Genomic DNA, 22,327 nt, shown 5'->3' with positions numbered 1-22,327 from the left:
AATGATGTGAGGAGGAGAAAAGATAAAGGAGAATCAAGACAGAATAGATACTATAATGCCTTCCTCCTCTGGGCTTTTCCAGAAATCTCACACTGATGTTATACTCCATTTCCCATTGTGGGTCTTGGAGGAAGACCCCAGGAGTTAATCTCATATTGTGGCCTGTAATAAAAGGGGTTGAGACAAATTGCAAAGTTTTCTACACCATACTGTGGTATAGAAGTACAACTCTCTCTGTGGACCTCGATCCCCTGAAGGGCCACAGATAGCCCCGTGATTTTTCCTGAGGTTTCTAGAAAGTGAAAGTTTTACCTGCTCAGTTGTGTATGACTCTCTATGACCCTCATGGACTGTAGCCTAGCAGGCTCCTCTGTCCATGGAATTCTCCAAGCAAGAATACTGGATTGGGTCACCATGCCCTCCTCCAGGGGAACTCCCAACCCAGGGATGGACTCAAGGTTACTAGAACAAGATATAAAAGCTTGATACAGACTTCTTTGAGCAGTACATTGGAGTTAGCAGAGAGGAACCCAGACAAAATGACCTCAACAATCATGACCAAGAGTGACTCAGTCATGTCCCAGGTAGATAGACTGCAAGTTCAAGATCTGTCCAGAGAAACTATCAGGGAGGCCAACATGGGAAGAAGGTAAGCAAAAGAAAGCTCCCTTCCCTTTTGCCTTAGCTTATGTGAGCTCCTACAATTTCAAAGCTGTAAAGCAGAGGAAGACGACCTCCAAATATACCTATGTCAAATTCCTTCTACTATTCAAAGTCATAATAGCATTATGTGATGAATATGAAGTTGCCATTTCTATAGACGAATAGTTAAATATTGTCAATTTCACAGGGTTATAGAAAAATAAAGTTGCACTTGCCTTTAGAGAAAGCATTTTTTTTTATTTTTTACTGAAGGATAATTGCTTTACAGAATTTTGCTGTTTTCTGTCAAACCTCAACATAAATCATCCACAGGTATGTATATATTCCCTCCCTTTTGAAACTCCCTCCCATTTCCCTCCCCAAAACCCACCCTTCTAGGTTGATAGAGAGCCCTGTTTGAGTTTCCTGAGCCATACAGCAATTTCCCGTTGGCTATCTAGTTTACATATGGTAATGTAAGTTTCCATGTTACTCTTTCAATACATCTCACTCTCTCGTCCCCTCTCCCCATGTCCATAAGTCTATTTTCTATGTCCCTTTTAGAGAAAGTATGTTTAACTTTTATTTTTAAATCATTATAGATTCACAGAAAGTTATTAAAAGAATACATAGATTCTCACGATCCTGTCATACGTTTAAATTTATATTTAAAAAATTGCCTTTCCACTGTTTATAGAACACTTGTGTATTTGTAAACATTTCTGCATAATTTTCTAATACAGCACTCTTTTTCTGGTAGTTTTCTATCATTTCTTTAGATGTGAAAAAAATTAAGTTATACAGCTACAAGCACTAAAATTGGAAACAAAATTTATATCTGTTTTTAATTTTATTGAATTCTACAAGCGCCAAGTTAATCTGGAATAATACTTTCTTCCCATTTAAATTCTATCTATAAGATTGGCTGAATAGATGCAGATCTGTCTAAATCTAAAAATTTTTCCTTAGTGTTTTCATTTTCTCTTTCTGATTATAAGAAGTATTTCTATAATAAATATTTTAATCTCTTGTATAATAGAAATCTCTTCTCAGTTTTTACAGTGTCTTTTTATGTTTATTTATAATCATTTAGAATGAGAGGATTTATTATTGTTCAGTGTATTGATGAATTCTTTATATTTTCCTACCTTGAATTTTCAATCGTGTCAGCCATGTTTTTTCTATTTTGTATCATGTTTAATTTTGAAATTTATTATCTCTAGAATATATGTATCTATTGGTTGTGAATGTTGTGTGACAGGATTCACTGTTACTTTTTAATATATTAAAAAGTAATGAGAATCCCACCATCATTTATTAATTTGTCTACTAATTTGAATCTCTTTTTTCTATAAATTAAACTATTCTGTAAAGGTACATCATAGAAGAATTTTCCCTGGACTTTTCTTTTGTTCCCATGATCTTTCTGCATATATATATTCTGTATAAGAGCCATCACATTACATGATTTATTTCAATTCTAAAATGCTATGATGTCAGAAAGTGCAAATACCTTTCATTATGATTATTTTGTAAAGTAAAATTTTTATTAATCTCATCCTAAAAATACCTCCAGTTTAATTTGACAGTCATAGAGACCAATAAAAACCAATCTGAGATTTTACTGGATTAATATTAAATATTTATATTGATAGGGATATAAAATTTGTGCCATTATAATGCTTGCCATCTAGAAGAGCATTGGTTTTTTGTTGCTGTTCCTTGATAAATGCTTTCCATGGCTATTATTCTCTCCTTATGTGCTTCACTTGTTTGTTTTCTTGTTTGGAAATATTTTAAGCTTTTGCATTGAAAGCATAGTTCCACATTCCTAAAAGTATATTCTTTGAGATACTAACCATGACTCTTTGACAAAACATGCTTTATGGTGTTACATCTAGGACATGCTGATCTAAGTTTAACAGCTTTCTTTTCCATTTACTTGTCAAATCTTTGCATTTTCTGATTTTATTGCAAATTTTAAAGGAGTTTGGCGTTCCTCAAATTTCTTTGACCACAAAACTAATGTCTCATGGGTCATATTAGGTTTGTTGTTCAGTCACTCAGTCGTGTCCAACTCTATGCAACCCCATGGGCTGCAGCTCACCAGACTCCTCTGTCTCCCAGAGTTTGCTCAAACTCATGTCTCTGAGTTGATGACAATGTTATCAAACTATCTCATTCTCTGTCACCACCTTCTCCTCCTGCCCTCTATCTTTCCAGCATCAGGATCTTTTCCAGTGAGTCGGCTTCTTGCATCAGGTGGCCAAAGAATTGGAACTTCACCTTCAGCATCAGTCCTTTCAATAAATATTCAGCATTGATTTCCTTTAGGATTCACTTGTTTGATCTCCTTGTGGTCTAAGTGTCCCTCAAGAGTCTTCTCCAACACCACAGTTCAAAAGCATCAGTTCTTCAGTGCTCAGCCCTCTTTATGGTCTAACCCACAGCCACACACGACTACTGGAAAACCATAGCTTTGACTGTATGGAATTTATCAGCAAAGTGATGTCTCTTCTTTTTAATATGCTTTGTAGGTTTGTCATAGCTTTTCTTTCAAGGAGAGTCTTTTAATTTCATGGCTGCAGTCACCATCCGCAGTGATTTTGGAACCCAAGAAAGTAAAATCTGTCACTGTTTCCATTTTTTCCCCATCTGTTTGCCAGGAAGTGATTACATTGTTAATGAGAATCCACTAGGTCTGTTATCTTGGTTACATCTGAGATCACTTTTCTTCTATAAGTAAAGATGGATCTTTTGGAATGTCTTTTGATAAGGATTTTACTGGTGCCAAATTCTGTTTTTCAAAAATTATTTAACTTCATTATTGAAAGATATATTAGTTTGGTACACAAATGTATTGTGTGGTATATAAGAAAGTATATCCTCTCAGCATGTTACAAATATTTTTTTATTAGCTTTCATTGTTGGTGATGAAAAATCATCAGTCTCATTTTTTTCATTTGTACAAGTAGATAAATCCGTGTGTGTGTGTGTGTGTTTTAGTCGCTCAGTCATGTCTAATTCTTTGTGGCCCCATGGACTGTAGTCTGCCAGGCTCCTCTGTCTGTGGTCTTTGCTAGTCCCTTTACAGATATTCTTTATTTTTTATATTACATACTTTCATTATATATAAAAATACATTTAAGTGGAGACATTTCTTAGTTTGAATGATTCTTTTTGAAATTTCTGTATCTAAGAACGGATATCTTGCACTGCTCATGGTAAATTCTTTGCCAACGTTTCTTTGCGTATTGCATCTACCCTATTTTTTTCTCTCCATTCTAAAATTGCAAGTTGAATATATAATGGATCTTAGCAGTCTATTCTGCTCTGCCTTTAGGTATTTTCATTACTTTTCATATTTCTGTCTCTTTATATTTGTTCTAGATAAATTCTTATTTTATATCTTTTAATTTGTGAATTTTCTCTTCAACTATGTGTATCTTCTTTTAAATACGTTCAGTGAGTTTTCAATATCAATTACTGTATTGTTCTATAAGTATTAGTTTTTCTTCAAGCACTTATTATTTCAACTAATCTTTTGCCCTTTGCTCATATAGTTAATCTTAATACATGATAAGTTTTATATAGATATATAAATTATATATATTATATATAATGTGTGACATAGTTATATAATATATAGAAATATATAACAGATATGCAAATTAGTTTTATATGTTGTCTCTGATATTTTTAGCACTTGATGTCTAAATACAGTTGCCTCTTATCTGTGGGGATTTATCATGGCAATCTCATTTCTTTGTATGATTTTTAAGTTTGGGGTTTGAACTCAAATTCTTTTGAAGTTTGTGGGAATCCTTTAAAACTTGTATTAAAAATGGTTCCAGGGATGCTTTTTATTTGCATCTTCCAGACATTTGAGGGCATGACTAAAAGGGATTTTTTCCAAACTCTATATTTGGTCTAAAATGTTTTGGACTCCTCAGGCAATATTAATTTGAATGTAAACCTGTATGAGGACCATTTATGATTACAAATTCATATGATTCATAGAAGATTTTCTTTTTCTTTTTCCTTTCACCTAGAAAATGTTTCCAGCCACCAATTTTTATTAACTTTCTCTGGGAGATAATTTTACAGTCAGTTCAATTTTCTATGGTACTATCTCTGTGATGAGAATTTCCTGTTAGATGTACCAAGCTGGTTGGGTATCTGTTCCTTGGTTTCTGTGCCTTTCCAAGCAGGGGAAAGTAAAACTGAAAATTAGTCAGATACAAAATTTCTTTTCAGGGCACAAACTTACTTTAATAATGCTTTTCTCTTCAAATTCAGTCTAAGGTATGCGATGTCATTTCAGTTGAAACCATGACTGAAGTTTGGTTTCATTTCTTGAGTGACAAGCCTGACCCTAGACCCTGGCTGCAAACAATAAGGCTGGCTTACATGGAACATTTTGGGTGTAATTATCCGTTATATTCTACCTGCTTCTTCTTCCATAGGACCTAAATTTCAGAAGGTCCCTAGATTCTGCACGGTTTCAAAAATAATTTTTAAAAAAATTTCCTCCCCATAGCCTATTGACATACTTATCTTCAAAATATTCAGGCTACACACACACATTCAAATATAGTACCTATATATATGTGCATGGACTTCCCTGGTGGCTCAGAGGGTAAAGCGTCTGTCTACAATGCTGGAGACCCGGGTTCGAGCCCTGGGTTGGGAAGATCCCCTGGAGAAGGAAATGGCAACCCACTCCAGTACCCTTGCCTGGAAAATTCCATGGACAGAGGAGCCTGGTAGGCTACAGTCTATGGGGTCGCAAAGAGTCGGACACGACTGAGTGACTTCACTTCACTTAATATATACGCTTATGTACATGTCATACTAATATAAAAGTTTCTTATAATTTACCTCTGATTTATATTTATTCTGGTTAAAATGTTACTTTATATCATGAACTTTCAGAGCCATGTTGATAGTTCCTATTTTCAGTAGCTTTTAGTTTTTAAAAATATCATAAAAAAAGAAAATGCACAAATGCCAACTAAATCCTGGTGATAAAAGACCAGAACAGTCCACTACAAATTTCAAATAATATTTATGTAACTTAGTGGCCTGACTGAAAGACTAAATTTATGGTCTATTTTTTAAAAAATTTCCTGATGGATAGAAGCTAGAGATCAAAAGTTTTTTTTTTTTTTTTAAGTAGTTCAACAACCACAAAACAACAAATCCTTGTATTAATGGTCTTATTTCAAAGTTATATCAGGTTAGTGTTTTCATTAGTTTGAATAATAAAATTCTCATTTGTGTAGTAACAGGGAAGCTTAAAGACAACACCAAGGCAGAATAATAATGAAAATTTTTTCAAGTTCACACAAAGCTTTCCCTTGTAGTCACTAAGAAATAAATTTAGGGGACATCTACTGAGAAGAGATTTAAGTCTCCTCTACAGGAATTGAATTAAAGTAGAGTGGTATAGGAAGTAAGATATCAATGTTGGGTTGACATACTGTAAATATTGGGGCTATTTTAAAAAAAGTATACCTTACTATATAATTTGTTGTACTAAAATAAACTGAAACAGAAATTGTTCCTTGATCCACTCCGCCTAATGGGAATCTCTTTCCCATTCCTCTTTCCAACCCCAAATCCCCATGTATGCATTTTTTAAAAGTGCATCATAAATGTATTGATTTGCTTTCTTATAAAGAAGAAAGGAGATGGGTAACACAATATGAAAAGAAGGTCATGATGCAAACAGATTTGCTAGACTAGGGTATATAAGGGAAATGCAAAAGTTTCTCTATGGATACAGAGTGTTCAATAGTCTCTCCCTTTGATAAAACACTGCCATCATGCTCAGTTCAGTTCAGTTCAGTTCAGTCGCTCAGTCGTGTCCGACTCTTTGTGACCCCAGGCATGCTACTTTTGATAAAAACATGGGTCTTTATTCTGATTGCCTGAACAACATGTATCCCACTGGTTCCAATCAATGGTTTCCAGGTGCTGAAAATATGCAAAGGGGGAAATAAAAAGCCTCTCTGAATAATTTATTGTCTTAGATTCCTTCATTATCATCCATAATTCTGACATCAGGATTAATACTAAAAACAGAAAAATTTTTGCTCAATATATGAAAACCTTGTTATAAAGAGTTTATTATTATAATTGAAGATAAATAATAACTCATAAAAGACAGGTTGGAAAAAATTCTGAATTAGTAAAAGAGATGGGAATACCAGACCACCTGACCTGCCTCTTGAGAAACCTGTATGCAGGTCAGGAAGCAACAGTCAGAACTGTACATGGAACAACAGACTGGTTCCAGATAGGAAAAGGAGTACATCAAGGCTGTATATTGTCACCTTGCTTATTTAACTTGTATGCAGAGTACATCATGAGGAACACTGGGCTGGAAGAAACACAAGCTGGAATCAAGATTGCTGGGAGAAATATCAATAACCTCAGATATGCAGATGACACCACCCTTATGGCAGAAAGTGAAGAGGAACTAAAAAGCCTCTTGATGAAAGTGAAAGAGGAGAGTGAAAAGGTTGGCTTGAAGCTCAACATTCAGAAAACAAAGATCATGGCATCTGGTCCCATCACTTCATGGGAAATAGATGGAAAAACAGTGGAAACAATGTCAGACTTTATTTTTGGGGGCTCCAAAATCACTGCAGATGCTGATTGCAGCCATGAAACTAAAAGACACTTACTCCTTGGAAGGAAAGATATGACCAACCTTGATAGTATATTAAAAAGCAGAGACATCACTTTGCCAACAAAGATCCGTCTAGTCAAGGCTATGGTTTTTCCCATAGTCATGTATGGATGTGAGAGTTGGACTGTGAAGAAAGCTGATCGCCGAAGAATTGATGCTCTTGAACTGTGGTGTTGGAGAAGACTCTTGAGAGTCTCCTGGACTGCAAGGAGATCCAACCAGTCCATTCTAAAGGAGAGCAGTCCTGGATGTTCATTGGAAGGACTGATGCTAAAACTGAAACTGCAATACTTTGGCCACCTCATGCGACGAGTTGACTCACTGGAAAAGACTCTGATGCTGGGAAAGGTTGGGGGTGGGAGGAGAAGGGGACGACAGAGAATGAGATGGCTGGATGGCATCACCGACTCTGTGGACATGAGTTTGAGTGAACTCCGGGAGTTGGTGATGGACAGGGAGGCCTGGTGTGCTGTGATTCATGGGGTCGCGGAGAGTCGGACACGACTGAGTGAATGAACTGAACTGAACTGAAAAGTTTAATCAGTTTTTATTATCAAGACCTGTATAAGGGTAACTCTTATATGAAGCTGTTTTCTAAATAATTTCTCAGGTATAAGATACATAAAATGTAAGCAACAATAGGATGAGTAACGGCTGGAGCACCAGAAATATTATTTTTTAAAAGATCTTATTAAATATATAGTTGCCACAAAGATAACATGCTATATATTGATTTAAAACCATGAAAATAGAATTTAAATCCGTGTTTTCCTTATGCTTATTAAGAGAGATAACCTTTTATTCAAACTAAAGGCAGTCATATGCTACTTTCTGACCTAATTCCTTCGTTACTCCCGGAGATAGAGTTTCATTTTTTAATTCACTATGCGTGTTTGTGTTGCTAAACAATGTGTTGTTTGCTTTAACTCTGAGCTTTATTACAATGGGCTTATAGCTTGATGAGTTTTTGAGAGTATATCTAGAGATTTCTCTAGGAACAAATAGCTTATTTCCTTTCAGTTCAGTTCAGTCACTCAGTCGTGTCCGACTCTTTGCGACCCCATGAATCACAGCACGCCAGGCTTCCCTGTCCATCACCAACTTCTGGCGCTTACTCAAACTCATGTCCACTGAGTTGGTGATGCCATCCAACCATCTCAGCCTCTGTCATCCCCTTCTCCTCCCACCTTCAATCTTTTCCAGCATCAGGGTCTTTTCCAATGAGTTGGCTCTTTGCATCAGGTGGCCAAAGTATTGGAGTTTCAGCTTCAGCATCAGTCCTTCCAATGAATATTCAGGACTGATTTCATTTAGGATGGACTGGTTAGATCTCCTTGCAGTCCAAGGGACTCTCAAGAGTCTTCTCCAACACCACTGTTCAAAAGCATCAATTCTTTGGCGCTCAGCTTTCCTTATAGTCCAACTCTCACATCCATGCATGACTATGGAAAAAACCACAGCCTTGACTAGACAGACCTTTGTTGGCAATGTCCCTGTTTTTTAATATGCTGTGTAGTTTGGTCATAGCTTTTCTTCCAAGGAGCAAACATCTTTTAATTTCATGGCTGCAGTTACCATCGGCAGTGAGTTTGGAGCGCTCCCCCCCCAAATAGTTTGTCAGTTTCCATTGTTTCCCCAAATATTTGCCATGAAGTGATGGGACCAGATGCCATGATTTTAGTTTTCTGAATGTTGAGTTTTCAGCCCAGTTTGTCACTCTCCTCTTTCACTTTCATCAAGAGGCTCTTTAGTTCTTCTCTTTCTGCCATAAATGTGGTGTCATCTGCATATCTGAGGTTGCTGATATTTCTCCTGGAAATCTCGATTCAAGCTTTTGCTTCATCCACCCCAGCGTTTCTCATGATGTACTCTGCATATAAGTTAAATAAGCAGGGTGACAATATATAGCCTTGATGTACTCCTTTCCCGATTTGGAACCAGTCTGTTGTTCCATGTACAGTTCTAACTGTTGCTTCTTGACCTGCATACAGATTTCTCAGGAGGCAGGTAAGATGGTCTAGTATTCCCATCTCTTGAAGAATTTTCCACAGTTGTTGTGATCCACACAGTCAAAGGCTTTGGAATAGTCAAAAAGGCAGAAGTAGATGTTTTTCTGGAATTCTCTTGCTTTTTCGATGATCCAAAGAAATGGATCAATAATGTTGGAAATTTGATCTCTAGTTCCTCTGTCTTTTCTAAATCCAGCTTGAACATCTGGAAGTTCACGGTTCACATTTTGTTGGAGCCTGACTTGGAGAATTTTGAGCATTACTTTGCTAGCATGTGAGATGAGTACAACATTGCGGTAGTTTGATCATTCTTTGGCATTGCCTTTCTTAGGGATTGGAATGAAAACTGACATTTTCCAGTCCTGTGGCCATTGCTGAGTTTTCCAAATTTGCTGGCCTATTGAGTTCAGCACTTTCACAGCATCATCTTTTAGCATTTGAAATAGCTCAACTGGAATTCCATCACCTCCACTAGCTTTGTTCATAGTGCTGCTTCCTAAGGCCCACTTGACTTCGCATTCCAGGATGTCTGGCTCTAGATGAGTGATCACATGAGTGGGTCAGGAAGATCATTTTTGTACAGTTCTGTGTATTCTTGCCACCTCTTCTTAATATTTTCTGCTTCTGTTAGGCCCATAAAATTTCTGTCCTTTATTGTGCCCATCTTTTCATGAAATTTTCCCTTGGTATCTCTAATTTTCTTGAAGAGATCTTTAGTCTTTCCCATTCTATTCTTTTCCTCTATTCTTTACATTGATCACTGAGGAAGGCTTTCTTATCTTCCTCGCTATTCTTTGGAGCTCTGTATTCAAATGGGTATATCTTTCCCTTTCTCCTTTGCCTTTTGCTTCTCTTCTTTTCACAGCTCTTTGTAAGGCCTACTCAAACAACTGTTTTGCCTTTTTACATTTATTTTTCTTGGAGATGGTCTTGATCACTGCCTCCTGTACAATGTTATTAACCTCCATCCATAGTTATTCAGGTACTTTATCAGATCTTATCCCTTGATACTTTTTGTCACTTTCACTGTATAATCCTAAAGGATTTGATTTTTGTCATACCTGAATGGTCTAATGGTTTTCCCTACTTTTTCCAATTTCAGATGGAATTTGGCGATAAGGAGTTCATGTTCTGAGCCACAGTCAGCTCCTGGTCTTGTTTTTGCTGACTGTATAGAGCTTCTCCATCTTCGACTGCAAGGAATATAATCAATCTGATTTTGGTATTGACCATCTTGTGATGTCCATGTGTAGACATTTGTCTTGTTGGAAGACGGTGTTTTCTATGACCAGTATATACTCTTGGCAAAACTCTTTTAGGCTTTGCCCTGCTTCATTCTGTACTTCAAGACCAAATATTCCTGTTACTCCAGGTATATCTTGACGTTCCTACCTTTACATTCCAGTCCCCTATAGTGAAAAGGAAATCTTTTTGGGGTGTTAGTTCTAGAAGGTCTTGTAGGTCTTTATAGAACCATTCAACTTCAGCTTCTTCAACATTTTTGGTTTTGACATAGACTTGGATGACTGTGATATTGACTGGTTTGCCTTGGAAACGAACAGAGATCATTCTGTTGTTTTTGAGATTGCATCCAAGTGCTGCATTTCGGACTCTTTTGTTGACTATGATTGCTACTCTATTTCTTTTAAGGGATTCTTGCCCATACTAGTAGATATAACGGTCATCTGAGTTAAATTCATCCATTCCAGTCCATTTTAGTTCACTGATTCCTGAAATGTCGATGTTCACTCTTGCCATCTCCTGTTTGACCACTTCCAATTTGCCTTGATTCATGGACATAACATCCCAGGTTCCTATGCAGTATATTTCTTTACATCATCAGACTTTACTTCCATCACCTGTCACATCCACAACTGGCTGTTTGGTTGTTTTTTCGCATTGGCTCCATCTCTTCATTCTATCTGAAGTTCTTTCTCCACTGATCCCCAGTACCATATTGGGCACCTACTGACCTGGGGAGTTCATCTTTAAGTGTCCTATCTTTTTGCCTTTTCATAAGTTTCATGGGATTCAAGGCAAGAATATTGAAGTGGTTTGCCATTCCTGTCTCCAGTAGACTGCATTTTGTCAGAACTCTCCACCATGACCCGCCCGTCTTGGGTGGCCCTACAGGGCATAGCTCATAGCTTCATGGAGTTAGACAAGGTGTGGTTCACGTGATTAGATTGGTTAGTTTTCTGTGATTGTGGTTTTTGGTCTGTCTGCCCTCTGAAGGAGAAGGATAAGAGGCTTATGGAAGCTTCCTGATGAGAAAGACTGGCTGAGGGGTAAACTGGGTCTTGCTCTGATGGGCAGGGCTGTTTTCCCCCCTGTTATCTGACCTGAGACCAAACTATGGTGCAGGTAATGAAGACAATGGTGACCTCCTTCAAAAGGTCCCTTGCACGCACTGCTGCACTCAGTGCCCCCAATGCTGCAGCAGGCCACCACCAACCCACACCTCCGCCAGAGACTCCTGGACATCATGGGCAAGTCTGGGCCAGTCTCTTGTGGGGGTCACTGCTCTTTTCTCCGGGGTCCTGGTGTGCACAAGGTTTTGTTTGTGCCCTCCAAGAGTCTGTTTCTCCAGTCCTATGTAAGTTCTGGCAGCTCTATAGTGGGGTCAATGGCGACCTCCTCCAGGAAGGTGTATACTATACCCAGGTCTACTGCACCCAAATCCCCTGCCCCTGCAGCAGTCCACACTCAAACACAGTTCTGTCTCGATCTCTGTGGGGTCTCTGGGTCCTTGTGTGCACAAGGTTTGTTTGAGCCTTCTGAGCGTCTCTGCTGGGTATGGGGTTTGATTCAAGATGTAATTTTTCCCTTCCTACCATCTTGCTGGGGCTTCTCCTTTACCCTTGGACATGGGGTATCTCCTCAAAGTCCCTCCAGTGCCACACAACTGCTGCTCCAGAGCCACACAGCCACCACTCCAGCACCTCTATCATTTCATGAATATAATTTATTCATTCTCTTATTACTTTTAAGTATTTTCTTGCTTCTAAATATGTCCTGTTAGAGAGTTCTGCTACTTTTATGGTTGTTTATGCCTCTACTTAAAATAAGCGTGTTTCCATAATGTATACTGGAGAAGGAAATAGCAATCCACTCCTGTATTCTTGCCTGGGAAATCCCATGGACAGGAGGAGCCTAGTGGGCTAGTGTCCATGGTTTTAACAAGAATTGGAGACAACTTAGTGACTGAACCACCACCACCATAATATATATGCCCTGAAGAGAAAATGATGTGTCACAGGTTATTGACATCTTCATCTTTATTAGTTAATGATAAACGGTTTTTCACATAGTTGTGCTAACCTGAACTAACTAATCTTATGTAAAGTTTTGCCAGTACTTAACTACTAAGAATACATTTTATTTTTATTTTTCAGTTTTTCAAACTATAACACACAGCAAGGAGTGCATATATGGAAATACATAAAGTACTACACAAACAACTGCCAGTGCAACCCAACCCATATAAATATATAAAACATTGCAAAGAAAAGTTCCCCTTGAGACTCCTCCCCAAAACTATATCTTCCCTACCTTTTTCTAAAAAGTTATTAAAATCTTGTCCTTTATGGTAATGATTTCTTACCTTTCCCCTTTAATTTTACCAGCTAAGTACTCATTAATAATCAGTATTATTTTGTTTAGTCAATTATATATTTTAAATTTTTTGTAACAGGCATCATACAGTATGTTTAATATTGCACCTGGCTTGTCTTGCTCAACTTATATTTGTAAGATATGTTTATATTCTTAAAAGTAGCTATAGTTGTTCAGTTTCATTGCTGAATAATACAATGTGTTTGTCGATTCTATTCTGGGGGCTTGCCAGGTGGCAATAGTGGTAAAGAACCCACTTGCCAATGCATGTGACCTAAGAGACACAGGTTCGATCCCTGGGTTGTGAAGATCCCCTCGAGAAAGAGATGCAACCCACTCCAGTATTCTTGCCTGGAGAATCTCATGGACAGAGGAGGCTGGTGGACTATAGTCCATAATGTTGCAAAGAGTTTAACACAACTGAAGCAACTTAGCACATTCTACTATTATAGCTATTTATTTGGGTTATATCTACATTTTTACTATTATGAATCATAAAACTATGAGCATTCTTAAATGTGTCTTTGTGTGCAAACTTCTATTGGACATACTCCTTCAATTTGAACTGCTAGTCACAGAGTGTGTAAATGTGTGTTCAGTATCAGATACTGTGTGTATGTGTTAGTTGTTCAGTCAGAAGGAAGTCATTTCCTTCTCTAGGAGATCTTCCCAACCCAGGGATTGAACCCAGGTCTCCTGAATGGCAGGAAGATTGTTTTACCATCTGCGCCACCAGGGAAGCCCATCAGATATTGCCAAACATTTATCTTTAAAATGATTTTATCGAATTCCACATGCTTCATATTTTCATGAACTTTTGACTTAGCCAGTACTTGTAATCCTATGTATGGATGTGAGAGTTGGACTGTGAAGAAAGCTGATCACCGAAAAATTGATGCTTTTGAACTGTGGTGCTGGAGAAGACTCTTGACAGTCCCTTGGACTGCAAGGGGATCCAACCAGTCCATTCTAAAGGAGATCGATCCTGGGTGTTCATTGGAAGGACTGATGCTAAAGCTGAAGCTCCAATACTTTGGCCACCTCATGCGATGAGTTGACTCACTGGAAAAGACTCTGATGCTGGGAGGATTGGGGGCGGGAGGAGAAGGGGACGACAGAGAATGAGATGGCTGGATGGCATCACCAACTCGATGGACATGAGTTTGAGTGAACTCTGGGAGTTGGTGATGGACAGGGAGGCCTGGTGTGCTGTGATTCATGGGGTTGCAAAGAGTCGGTCATGACTGAGCGACTGAACTGAACTGAATGGTATCACAAGGGCTTCCTTCATAGCTCATTCGGTAAAGAATCTGCCTACAGTGCAGGAGACGGTTTCAATTACTGAGTCAGGAAGATCCTCTGGAGAAGGAAATGGCAGCCCACTCTGGTATTCTCTCCTGGAGAATCCCATGGACAGAGGAGCCTGGCAGGCTACAGTCCATGAGATTGCAAGAGTCAGACATGACTTAGCAACTAAACCACCACCAATGGTATCACAATATGATTTTAATTTGCTCTACTCTTAAACTATTCAGTATTACCTGGTTCCTGATTTATTGGCCATGAATATTTGCTTATGCAAACTGTAGTTTTAAAATTCTAAAATATTTTTAATTTTCATATTTATTTATATGAGTTCTTTGTGTTTTTTGCTTTATGTCTAGAAATATCTTTTTCCTTACTATGTCATTTTTCTTTCCACCATTATAATTATGCCTTTTTAAATTCTTAGTTTTAACTTAGCTCAGTTTATTAATCTTTACATTTCTGTTAGGTGTAATTTGTATCTGTTTTAATAAAAGTTTTAGCTCCTAGGGATCATGAGAATTGTCTCCTGTATGCTCTTCTAGAATTATTATTGCATTTTGCTTTAAAAATGAAACAGATCTGTACTCCATATGGGACAAATTTTTGTGTATGACATACCGTAAAAGTCAGATTTTAATTTTTACATGTGAATAGCCAATTGCTCCAACACTACTTTTTCAAAATGCTATCCTTTCTCCACTTTCTACAGTATACTAAATGTAATAAATATATATGTGGCATTTTTTGATACTCTGTTCTTTCCATTTTTGTATTTATCTATCTTTTCAACATAACTCTCGATAAACTTTCATTTTGTTTTTTATTATCATTGTTCCATTGTAATTCCATATACAGTTTAGAAATAGTTTACAAAGATTCACACCAAAATATTGATTATTAATTGTAGTTAAATTAAATATATAAGTTAATTTTGGACTGCTTGACTGAAATTTAAAATATTAGTCATGTAGTCTATAAACATTTTAAAATTTTCTTTTTTCCTTAACAATCTGGATAGGTGATTTTCAAGTAAATGGATTAACTCAAATAACAAGCATTTGGTGTCACTATTGTTTTATTGCATTGTTACTTCTTAAAATATCTTATTGATTCTAATCTTACCACTATTATTTCCTAACTTCTGCATACTTTGGGTTTTACCTTTCTTTACTAGTGTTTTAGGTGGAAAATTAGCTGTTTGAGACTTTCCCTTACTAATATAAGTCCTTAATGCTATGAATTTCATTACATTCAGTTCACAATGTTTTATAAATTTCCTTTTGATTTCTACACTGAGCAATGGGTTATTTGTGGATGTTCTGTTTAGTTTTAAATTATTTGGAAATTTTCCAGGCATCTTTATTGATTTTAATTCTTTGATGACCAAAGAACATACTCTGTGTAATTTCATTCTTTATAAGATTTACTTTGTTCCAAAACATAGTCTTTCTTGGTAAATGCTCTTCTTGTACTTGGAAGGAATGTTTATTCTGCTATTATGCAGTGAGTTTTCTTCAAATGGCAATTAGGTGAGTATTGTCCAAGGCTTCTATATTTTTAGTGATTTTGTATCTACCTGTCTAATTAGTTAATGAGAGGTGGTTATTAAAAGTCCCCAAAGATGAGTGTGGCTTTTTCTATTTTTCATGTCACTTTTACTAGTTTTTATTTCATAAGTTCTGAAGTTCTAGGCTATTATTGTATTGATAACTTTATTATTATAAACGTCTCTCTTCATTCCTAGTAATATGTCTTATGGCAAAACTTCCTTTAGTATTTATTGAGTCATTCCACCTTTATTTGTAATGTTATTTGCATATATTTCTATCTTTCTAATAATTCATATTGTTTTGCTTAATGAGTTTTCTTTGTTATTGTTGTTGTTGACAGTATAGAGGAGGTTTGTTTTCTTATTTCACTTCCTTTTGATTAGAATGTTTAGGCCACTTACCTTGAATATGTTTAGTAATTTGGATGGGTTAAATCTACCACCTTCCTATTTGTTTTCTTATTTATCTCATCTGTTTGCTCCTTTTTCCTCTTGACACATCTAATTTGTTTTTTGTATTTAATAGTTGTTGTTTATAATCACAATTTTTTTGTTAAAGAAAAATTGAGAATAATTGACATTGCCTGGAGAATCCCAGGGACAGAGGAGCCTGGTGGGCTGCCATCTATGGGGTCGCACAGAGTTGGACATGACTGAAGTGACTTAGCAGCAGAAGCAGCAACTGCATATTTAAAGTCTACAATGTGATGACTTGATGTACATACACACTGTGGAATGGTTGTCAAGATCAATATAATTAGCATGTTCATCACCTCACATGTTTAACTATTTGTTGTTTGTTTGTTTTTTGGAAAGGTGCATTTAGGAGCTACTCTCAGCAACTTTCAAGTACAATACCATATTACTGCCTGTAGTCACCAAGCTGTACATTAGATCCTCACAACATATTGTTCTTATAATTTAAAAGTTATATCCTTTGACCAACATCATGAAGTTTTTATTTTTCCCACCCTATAACCACTGACAGCTACCATTCTATTCTCTGTTTCCATTAAATTCCATTAATTGGCTGAAAACTCACTGTATAACAGCAGAATAAACATTCTTTCCAAGTACAAGAAGAGAAAAAATTTAGAAATTTTAAATTTCTAAAATTCCACATATAATGTGAATAAAGTATAGTATTTGTCTTTGTCTTGTTTATTTCACTTAGCAAAATGATTCATCTATATTGTTGCAATAGGATTTCATTCTATTTTATGGCTGAATAATCTTCCATTATATATATATATATATATACATACACATTGGTGTATGTATGTATATATATATATATATATACATTGGTATATGTATATATGTATCTATCTACCTATCTATCTATAGGTATGTATATATATATACATATATATGTGTGTATATATATATATACATTGTATGTATATATATATATATACATTGGTGTATGTATATATGTATCTATCTATCGATATACACCAATTTTCCTTATCCATTCATACATCAAAAAACATTTAGGTTGTTTCCATATCTTAGTTATTGTAAATAATGCTATAATGAACATGGGGGTGCATATGTCTTCAAGATTCTGATTTCAACTCCTTCAGATGTTTACACAAGAATAGGATTGATGAATCATACAGTAGTTTGATTTTTAATTTTAGGAAGAAGTGTAATATTGTTTTCCATAATGTCTTGCACCAAATCATATTCCTGTCAACAGTGTATAAGGATTTCAATTTCCTTTTCTCCACCTTTTGCTAGCATCCATTCTCTTGTCTTTTTTATTTTAGCCATCTTAGCAAGTGGAAGATTATATCTCATTACGGTTTTGATTTGCATTATGGTGATGTTGAGCACCTCACTGGCACTGGTATTTAAGGTTAAGGCATGTCCAGATCTCCCATAGAACTGGGCTCTATGTGTCTGGGGCCCATAACAAGATTCAGAACAGCTTCAGCTAAGCTCTGACACTAATGATCAAAGCCTGACTCAATACCCAAGGGGTGGAGCTCAAGGCAGTAAAGCTGCCTCAGTAACGGTGGGACAAATCTCTAACCTGAGCTGGTGCAGCTCTGGTCCTGCCTTACATGGTTGTAGTGTTATGGCATCTTGATCCTGGAGAACCATACGGAACAGCAACTGGGGCCCCTGGGGACACGTCTCACCACAGGAACAGCTCTAGTCTTGGTGGGGAGATGTTGCTGACAGGGGCTTCGAACAGCTCCATCAGCTGGGATCAGCATTGGCGAAGACTGTGGGAGTCCCAGGTGGCAAAGACTGCAAACTTCCATAGCAGTGATGCTTCCTGGGGTTCTCCTACTCTCCTTTTCCCTCTGGGTGCAATTCCTCTCAAGGCCCCTCCCTGACACTGAGCTACTCTGTACTGGGGAATGGAATGAGACAGGTAAAATGCTTCCTGTGCTTTTCTAGGCAGTCATCCTCAGGTTTGAAGTTTGCAGGATTTTTGCTGCTTGTTTATTGTACTCCAGAGCTTTCCCTGAACTGTTTTCCCTGGTTTGCCATTTTTATGTATTTTTGTTGCTTTTGTGGGGAAGACAAGCAGTGTGTGTGTGTGTGTGTGTGTGTGTGTGTTTAGGAGTGATGTCCTAAAACAAGTAAGGTGGAGGGTTAAGATAAGTGTTGGGACCTCCTAACTCTCCATAACATTAAGTCTTATTTTAGGACATCTCTCCTAAAATATATGTGTTTAAATTAGGTGCTACTTTCAAAGAATACTTCACGTTTATTGTAATAACCATATAGGTTTATCCTCCCATTTGTCCCAGACTTCATTTATTGTATATTTGAGTTCTACTTGGTTATAACCCAAATATATTACTTTTTGCTTTAAACAATTAACTTTTTTAAAGATTAGAAACGAGTATACTTGTACCACATATTTACCATTTCAGATGTTCTTTGTTCTTTGTATACCCATGATTTCCATTTCGTATTATTTTCCTTACATGGCTGACTCTTGAACACAGATTTGAACTGCTTTGGATCGCTTACATGTGGATATTTTTCAGTAGTAAATACTACAGTACTGCAACATCTGTGGTTGGTTGAATCTGCAGACGAGGAGGAACTATGAATATGGAGAGCTGACTATAAATTATACACGATTAACACCCTTATTTTTCAAGGGTCTGCTGTACTTGAAGAATTTCCTTTATCATTTATTTAAGTACTTGTCTGTCAATGATGAATTCTTTCAACTTTAGTTTGTCTGAAAAAAATTTTTTTTCCTCTTCATTCCAAAACTTAATTTTGCTGGACAATGTATCCTAGATTGGCAGATTATTCTTTCATTACTGAAAACACTTCATTCCAGTGTCTTCTGACCTGCACAGCATCTAATGAGAAGGCTAATTTTAGCTTTATGCCTCTAAACTTGTCTTCTTTCTTCTGACTTCTTTGAAGATTTTCTCTGTATTATTATTAGTTTTCAAAGATATATATTTCCCTGATGGCTCAAGTGGTAAAGAATCTGCCTGCAATGCAGGAAACCTGGGTTCAACTCCTGGGTTGGGAAGATCACCAGGAGAAGGAAATGTCAACCTACTCATATTTTTGCCTGGAAAATCCCATGGAGAGAGGAGCCTGGTGGGCTACAGTCCATGGGGTTGCAAAGAGTTGTACACGACTGAGCGACTAATACTTTCACTTTCACACTCGTGAGGTACAGCCTTGGTCTAGGACTCACTACCAGGGCAGTGCTTACTGAGAGCTTTATCTGAGCACTCTACGTTAATATATTTGGAAATCTGTGCACTCTGAACAGTGAAAAACCAAACTATTCCCAGGTCTGTGTGAGGTTAAGATGTGGTTCTTCTTACTTCTTTCTGATCTTTCTTTTTCTAACCTTCAATATTTTCATCACATCCATGCTTGAATCAAGGCCCAGACAACTGCAACTGCCTCTTCTGTGTGTTACTTCATAACTTGTAGTTGCTTTTGTCTCTTTGAAGTCTGAAATCTTGTCTCCTCAATTCAGTGAAAACACTTTGGTCTGTCTGATTTCCCCTTTGCTATGGAAATTCCAGGTAGGAACCTGGGTGCGTCATAAACTCTTCTCAGTTTATTTCTCTGAGATTGTTGCTCTGTTGATCTCGTTGAACAAGAAATGAAAACTGATGTTTCCTAGTACATAAGATAGGAAGGTCATTCTGTCCAGTTTTCTCATGTGTAAGACAGCAAGATCAGTCTGTTTCCTGTGACTTTATCATGGCAGAAGCAGAGATTCCAATTGGTTTAACATTGTTTGCGTCCAGCATACTTGTAAAACTTTTAATTTTTTATTTTAACTGTGCATGTGTGCTAGGTGTCTTCAGTCATATCCAACTCTGTGAACCTATGGACTGTATCCTGCTAGGCTCTTCCGTCCATGGAATTCTCCAGGCAAGAATACTGGAGTGGGTTGCCACACCCTCCTCCAGGGGATCTTCCCAATCCAGGGATCAAACCTGTGACTCTTACATGTCTCCTGCATTGGCAGGTGATTTCTTTACCACTAGCACCACCTAGGTTGGGGGAATTTTCTATGTTGTATATTTTCTGAAATAATCTAATTTTCATCTTTTCAATTAAATATTTCTTTCCTTACTTATGTGAAGCATTTGGGATCTCCTTACAATATAGAATAAAAACAGTGCTATAAGGCATATGTCTTTTATCACAAATGGAATAACTTTTGTTTCAACATATTTTAAACGTTATTTAAAAATACCCTATTTAATTCAAGGAAATTTCCTCTGTTTCTAATTTTAATGAGCATTTTTCCTAAAAGAATGTTAGATTTAATTATATGCTTGCTTCTATGAAATAGTATTTTTTTTCCTTTATAGGCATGATTTTTTAAAATTATGTCCTTGTTTTCAAGTAGTTATTTAGGAAATACTTATCAGTTTTAAAATTTTTGGAAGTATTTTTTCAGTAATTATAAAATCCTTATATTTATTATAGTGAATATTCTGTATATTCTTTTTCTTTTTTCTAGAATAGTTTTTTTTTTTTAATCAAATTCAAATTTATCCCTCCTTGATAGTTCTTTTAACTTGTTAATTAAACCATCTGGAACCGCTGCTTTCTTTTTCAGCAGGTTTTGACTTGCTACTCTTTTTTATTAACTGATCAATGCACCAAATATATTTTGAATGCCTATCCTATACCTGGCACTGTTTTAAATACCAAATATGCACTAGCTATAAAGCAAACCAAGAAGAAAAAAGATCCCTACCTTATGGAGTTTACATTCCAATGGAAGTATTCAGATATGAACCAAATATATAGAAAAAAATTTTTCCCTACTTCCACTATTAATTTTTCAGTTTCTCCTGGTAGTTTCAGTAGCATGTACATGTTTTAGCATATGTCACGATTTGCATATATGTTTGGAATTGTTTACTACTTAACCCATTGACCTTTTCAGCAATAATAACCCCCTTTATTTTTTGGTAATATATCATTTACTTTTTTATCATGTTTATGTTTTAAATATTCCTTATAAACAACATGTGCCTGACTTATGGATTTTCATCCTGTCTCATATTCTGTTGTTGTTATGTTAAGAAGGATTATTTATTTCATTATTACCTATGATGTTGGGAGCCGTCTTTTTTTCGACCTCTTATTTTATTTTAGACTCTATTGTTGTTTATTTGGGTGGGGGGGTGTGTTAGGTCTTCATTACTGTACACGGGCTTTCTCTAGTTCAGCAAGTGGAAGCTGCTCTTCATTGCGCCGCATGGGTTTCTCACTGTGGTGGTTTTTCTTGTTGTCCCTGGTGGCTCAGAGGGTAAAGCGTCTGCCTGTAATGTAGGAGACCCAGGTTCGATCCCTGGGTTGGGAAGGTCACCTGGAGAAGGAAATGGCAAACCACACCAGTATTCTTGCCTGGAAAATCCCATGAATGGAGAAGCCTGGTGAGCTACAGTCCATGGGGTCGCAAAGAGTAAGACATGACTGAGCCACGTCACTTTATCTTGTTGTGGAGCACAGGCTCTAGGCATGTGAGCTTCAGTGGCGGCAGCACATGGGCTCAGTAGTTGCCACACAGGTTCAAACCCGTGTACCCTGCACTGGCAGACAGATTCTTATCCACTGTACTACCAGTGAAGTACCTCTATCTTGTTTTATCTTCCTATCTTATATCTGGGTTTTATCTTCAGTTGCTCAGCCCCTAAGAATTTGTAAATAAAATTCAGCACCATTCAGGCTTAATGAAAACCACCATGAATGTTTGCTTCCACTCTCATTTTTGCTTTCCCTTAATTTCATCCCATAAAGTTAATTAATTTCTTGCCAAAAACTTGTGAATATACTTAAATGTTCATTCAATTTCTTTTTCCTCAACTCTTTGGAACTTAAGAGCAGATGCTTAAATGATCCACTAGGGAAAAGATATCCAGAAATACTTTCAACTTTTTCTTAAGAGTCACTTATATAAAATTACTGTGTTCCAGTAACTTTCAAAGTATTCTATAAATATTAAATCATTAATTCAGTTAGTTTAGTTAGTTAATT

At 36.7% G+C, this 22,327-nt stretch overlaps 1 non-coding gene across 1 annotated transcript; it reads left to right on the top strand.

Moving 5' to 3' along the window:
- The first annotated feature begins 21,581 nt into the window (after positions 1-21,581).
- TRNAY-GUA (transfer RNA tyrosine (anticodon GUA)) lies at positions 21,582-21,653 on the top strand. Its single transcript has one exon. It is a non-coding gene; the product is annotated as a tRNA-Tyr (tRNA).
- The last annotated feature ends 674 nt before the right edge of the window (positions 21,654-22,327 follow it).

Source organism: Moschus berezovskii, chromosome 12 (assembly GCF_049115385.1).
Source record: "Moschus berezovskii isolate FMDL1 chromosome 12, NW_MosBer_1.0, whole genome shotgun sequence".
Classification (NCBI taxonomy): Eukaryota; Metazoa; Chordata; class Mammalia; order Artiodactyla; family Moschidae; genus Moschus; species Moschus berezovskii.
The sequence above is the reverse complement of the archived record's forward strand: the minus strand, read 5'-3'. Positions and strand labels throughout refer to the sequence as shown.